This window comes from Sceloporus occidentalis, unplaced genomic scaffold, assembly GCF_023333645.1.
Source record: "Sceloporus occidentalis isolate IW3139 unplaced genomic scaffold, rSceOcc1.0.p SCAF_169, whole genome shotgun sequence".
In the NCBI taxonomy this organism is placed as follows: Eukaryota; Metazoa; Chordata; class Lepidosauria; order Squamata; family Phrynosomatidae; genus Sceloporus; species Sceloporus occidentalis.
Genome location: NW_028317149.1, coordinates 1,117,596 through 1,124,013, shown reverse-complemented (window position 1 = coordinate 1,124,013; position 6,418 = coordinate 1,117,596).

Below are 6,418 nucleotides of genomic sequence, written 5' to 3'. Positions count from 1 at the left end.
TTGGCTATGAAACTAGGGAGTGTAAATATACCCTCTGGGGATCAAAGGAACACCAAGGGAGCGTTCAAGGAGTCAGCCTTCCAAGGATCACAAAGAGTTAAACAAGAGGTCACATTTTGTCAGACAGCTGTATATTTTTTTTTAAACGTTTTACAAAATAGTGATTATTATTATTATTCGTTCATATATCACCGTCCTATACCGCAGCACAAGTGATAGGGCTACCTCGAATCAAGTTTCCCCTGAAAGAAAATATGTAAAAATGTCTCAAGGATAATTATATTTAATCATTGTGACTACAGAACCACTTCAACATAACTGAGCACGCTGCTAAACGGTTAATAATATTCCAATGACTATCTTACATGCCAATTGCTCATAATACGTGCTCCAGAACAGCTATTTATGAAGCATATGTGTGTGTGTGAGAGATTTATATATATATATATATATATATATATATATATATATATATATATAATCACACACAAAAGCAATCTGAAGCATAAAACTAAACCCAAAAAGTATGACCTTTAATGGCAATCTGAATCTGGCTGCTTGTTTTTAACCATTTATTCGTGTGTTTACTATCCAAGAAGTTTGGACACATTCCATCCAAAACATGAATTTTTACCTAATCCACCCCTTTTCATGATAGAATTACCCCCCCCCCCCCTTCAAATACTATGCTAATGTATTTGCCCCATCATTAAGTATAAAAGAAAATGGGAGAGAACCCCTCACGCCCCCTCCAATAGTTTGCATGCAACTAATGTAGATGGGAAAAAATACCCTAAAACACATTTCCCATACTAATGTGGGGGCTAACTCCCCAAAAATTAAAATAGTTAGAAAAAAGCCCCCAAAAAATTCAGTGCAGACCAAAGGGAAAACATTTAATGTATGGGGTGGGGTATTTTGTCAGTACTTTCTTTATTTTCACCCTGAAACTCACACAAACGATTCCTTTGCCTAACAAACAAACAAAACGCCACAAGATATCTTTGCAACACTGTTGGATTTGCCTCTCAGTTAAAAGCATGTTTTGTTGTTTTTTTTTTTCTAGCTGCCATGTCAGAGTTAACCTAACCTGAAAGCCATGATGGCATAAAATGTCATAGTAGATTGAAGGAGTTAATTATTGTTTGCACAGAGCTGGTAGGAAGCCTTGTGGACATTGTAGTGAGATATGTTTCAATGTAATAAATGTGTCAAGTAGTCCCTGGAGATATTAGATCTAAAATAAAACACAAGACCTTGAGCTGTAAAAACCCAGGCATTCACAAACCTGAGTTTCTTCGGACTCTACAATGACAAGCGAGAGTCAACCAAGTTCTGCCCTCATTACCAAGGAGAGGCATAAGAAGGAAACATCCCTGATGCCTTTTCGTTCAAAGGGTTTCCTGATTTTCATTGTAACGCATTTATAAATCCATTTTATCGGTCAAGTAACGAATACACTACTTCTAGATCACTTGTTTAGTTACTCCAACAAAGCAACTCATCAAAGGACCATATGAGGCATTAAGATTTTTAGGATAACAGATTTAAGTTGTCTTTGTGAGGTAGAATTGAAAACACAGGCCTGTCCAGGCTGTTATACCTCCTAATGACCATCCCATTAGTATTTTGAAAAGTTGCTTCATTTTCAGAAAGCTATCCAGTCATTGATTATTAATGTAAAGGATGGGGCAAGAGTCTCTCCTGGGGTGGAAGGGGGTCTGCCAATTACTGATGGAATTAGGTACTAACAAGCAGATTCGCTTACATGAGTAGTGTCTTTAATGCCCTTCTGGGAAAGGTAGGCTGGGTACGATTGCCCTCTCAAAATACATACTTGAATGAGATAGGCCCATGGAACATCTGATTGAAGATTAAGCATTTTATTACAGATGAGTGTAATTTATTGTCTTTTTAAGAGTTAGTAACAAAAAATAAAATGGAATGTGACTAGATGAGATTTTTGTTTTTACAAGAAGACATTGATTCCATTCCAACTATGACCTTAGGGATTTAAGGAGACGTCCCGTTCTGATCTCATAGCTCTACATGGGAGCCCTTTAAAAGCTTCAATCTATGTCACGAGCCCGAGTTTCCCCTTTGTGACTCGGAGACATGGAGAAGCAGAGCTTTACCTCGAGTCTCTGGGTGAAACCCGGAGAGTTCCCAGGAATGGTAGGGAGGCTTGACGAAGCCCGCCAAAAGTGTCTTCATACAGTTTACCTCATGTACAGATATTAAAAAAAAAAACTGTACTAAAATATATCTAGTGCTTCCCCCCCACTAGTGACTCATTTCAGACCATGGTTTTCTCCTATGACCCCTGTCCAGGTCCCATTACAGTGAAAAAAAAGATTTATAATAATCTTAGTAATTCAGTTTACAATACAAAATTACAGTTACCATAATTTAATAGTTACTTAATGTGAACCTTGGGCTTGGTTGAGTGAATGCAAGTTTTTCACGTCAAGGTCCATTGCAGAAAGTGACCAGCGAAGATCATATCTGTGTCCAGGAGACTGCGCGTTTGTTAACAGATAACCCACCGGACTGAAAGCTGAATCTACAGAGTATCACATGGGGAATGTCATAAAAAAAAGTTTTCCCTTCTCCCTGCAGCTGTGGAAACTTTTTTTTTTTTTTTTTGGAAAGGACACTTTTCCCCCAAAATGATGTTTGTCTCGTATGAAGATTGCTTGGTCTTCCACATTGATCTGTAGTTCGTCGAGAGGTTCTTGCGAATGGATCCACTACCCAAGTCGGAATATCCATATCCAGCAGGTCATGCAAACAGACTTTCATATCATTACGCAGCTGCTTCAAATGATCCACATACACGATTATGTCATCTTTCAATTCAAGACTTATAGAGGAAACCGGGGCAAATTTCCGACGTCCATTATTGTTTGCGTACAGCTTCAGTTTTCCAAGAAATCCCTTAATAATCCCTTTGCATGACAAAAAGGTCACAGTTCCTACTCTAGTTGCTTGGTTGAGAGAATAAGCTTTTCACGAGTAACTGGTGCGTTTTCTGAAGGGCTCAGCGGGCCCTGCCTAATGGTTTGCTCAACGAGTGACGAAGAAATCTTTTTGATAGAGGCAGCCAAGCTTTTTCTGCAGCTGAAGCTTTCTCAGGTTGAACCCTCATAATGTGCAGAGAAGAGACACAGTTGAAACCACAACACTCCTGTCAGCTCTCCTTTTGGTGAATAGAACCCAAGATCACTATTGTGAGACTTTAGAGATGTCCAGGACATTTGAGATCACATCCCTGACTGTATAAAACATATGATATACTCCATACAAGATACCCTACCCGCCTTCGTGAAAATCTGGGATGCTTAGTCTCCTGAGTGACTATGTTATGATAAGCGAGCTTTGTCTACTTATATATATTCCATATATTCTGTGAGAAGCCAAGTTAATGTCACAACAGATAGGTTTTATATTGGTCTTAAGGGGAGGTGACTTGCTAGTTGAACAGTTTATATCTTGAGGCTCATCTGTACTGCAGCGCTACCCTATACCTGGGCATGTTCCTTAGGCACCAGTTATGACCTTTGTCCTTGGAAAAACATTCAAATAAAAGCAATATTATAAATCTGCTGGAAACAGAGTGGGATTATTGTATTAATCCTTGGCAAACTCCAAGCCTGAGTTACAAATATGTGACTTGCAGAACAAGTTTAACTGTGATGCAACCTGCAGATTTTCACCTGGACTCCATTCCGAGTTTGCAAATAGCCGACATGATGCCCACATGGTGTCGCAACTGATTTCATCCAAATCGAAATACCTACTTGTTTCTCTCAATAACTTTTTGAGAACGCAGACTTAAGTGAATCATCCAGGGCCGACTCAATATCATAAATCATATAGGCATACTTGATAAAGATGTATGCATAAAGCGGGAGTTAAAAGAACGCTAGAACCAGTGAGGGATCTTGGCTTAGGCGGCAGGTTCTCAATTTCCAGAACCAACCCATGCCTCTGCACAGACACAGAGTCCCAGGGTATGACATCATTTGCATCGGCATGTGTGGGGAAAGAACAAGTGAGCCCCTCATACTCAACAGCAAAGTTTGGTTCCCTGGTCAAATTGCCTATAAGGTGTATGTGTTGACATCTTTCGACAAACTGAGGACAACACTAAACATTGTGTATAAATACGTATAAAAAAAATAATAAGAATAAAAGCTCTGCCCCTCCCCCCACTTGTTGAAATAAATATACCCCACGTGTTACAAGGATGCATCACGGAGCAAGTATCGTTGTACCGTATATGTCTCTAGTTACTAATAAAATCAAAGTGAACTTGGGAAAAAAAGCCACAAATTCAAAAGTCACGTGACAAATCATTCAAACACGTGTAACCAAAAGTGCAGATAAACTACTGGAATTCACCCTCCCTTTCCGAGCTGGTTTGACAAGTTACGAGTCGACCTGTTAAACATTACACCGAAACTCAGCCTGCAGGCAAAGAGGGGGCACATTGCTCCCAATCTGATCTGCCGCCAGTAGTGATGGGAAGGGGAGCAAAAATCATAACACGGTCGCTACCGACACCAACGTGGCATACTATGGCACCGGCGCTGCGTCGCGCGTAACGCTCAGGCACCGTAATGTTTACGGGAGCATCCTATGGTATAAGCAATGCTTGCTCTAGGGTTGCCGCCTAGGCTGTTATTTACTGGAAGCTGTTCAAAACCGAAAAGGACAGTCAATAATAACAGTATGCAAGCAATAACATTGCAGGTAAAGTTTCCAGAAAGGCCACAATAGCATCTTGTGTTGGCATAGGATTTGGCACTGCTGTTTATGTGAATGTGTTTGCCTGGCTGTAGTGTTTGTATAAGCAGGGTGTGGGGCAAATAATAGAGGCTGATATGGCCGCCCACTCTGAATGCATGTATATGTAGCAAAACTGTGTATTAAAAGGAGAAAAGTGTGATTACTGGGATCCCCACAGGTGGAGCATGGAAAGGATCAAGTCAGGCTGTTAATGCTGCCCATTTTATTGCTGTTGGGCTTCGATGGGTACAATGTTACGACCGGCATGTAAATTGCTGAGTTAGGGGCCGCCCCAGGTCAGTCATTTGTAAATATGGGGGAAAATTGCTGATCACAAGCATCGTTTAACTGAGATGCTTGGAAAATGGGGAAAAAGGGACGCATTTCAAATTAATGGTGGATTTTACGATACATTTATAGTCGTTCCCAGTTTAACAAGCTCTGTGATCAGCAATCCAGCCGTGTCACCCCCCCCCCCCCAAAAAAAAATAAGTTTGTAAATGCACAAAATTCACATTAATACAGAAAACCCTCATCATAGTAGGGGGACCGGGACAAGCATTGAACAGAGCATAATGACCGACTGTGTGCAAAAATACACAGCCAACAAAGTGGTCTATTCACCAAAGGGAAAGCTGTGGCTTCACTATTCATTATGAAGGGCTAATACTTACAGTTTCTCCAGTGTAAAGGGCTGAGCTGGCCCTGTATAATGCATAATTCAATGGGTGAGGAGACTGAGGAAATCTCACCGATTTAGCTATACATTATACGGGACCAGGAAAGCGCTTTTGTAGCAGAACCATCGCAAGGTATAGGGACTGAGTTTAAAAAGTGAAAATAAGAATGTTAATGGTGGGTGAAAGTAAGAGGAAAGAGAACGACACCTGTTGTTACCGCGCTGTCTGAGGAGAATACGCGCATCATTGGGGGTTCTGTACCTGCTGGCGGGCTCCCCGCTCCGTCCGGTGCACCTTCAGCAGGTGTTACCAGGAAGCCTGGATTTCCTTCTACCGCATTCTCTGCTTCACAACTTGCTTAACTATGTCTATGCCAAAGAGGAGGGAAGACAATGCTTAACTCTATTGCTGCCGGACCGGTCCACAGCCCGCCCGCATAGCCTATCCCGTGCAAAGCAAGTCCCGGCACTCCGCGTCCGCGGGCACAGCGAGTTATTTGGGGCAGAGGCAGTCAAGCCATCTCATAACAATGCCACAAACTTCTGGGACCGACATCTATGTGACCGCATCGAAGCCGAATACAGCCTAATTGTGGAACCGATTTATTATGATCAGAACCGACAGCGAGAGCTGGACAGAAATGATCTCACAGCATTCCCATCTATAAGATTATTACATTTAGTATCAAACAATTGCAACATTGTAAGGGTTAAACTATACGGCTACAGTTCAGATGAAGCGTTCCGATCACAACCGACAATCTAATCACTTTTCCTCGTGTCTTCGCATGCGTAACTCATTATGAATGGATAACATTTCAGTAGTACTATAAGTAAGTGTATAATGATGATGAGCTTTATGTAAATTGTACTATAAATAAAATGCCCTGATCCTTATATTGATCGCATATACAAGTATTGTTCATATATTATCTTCAGTGCCGTTAT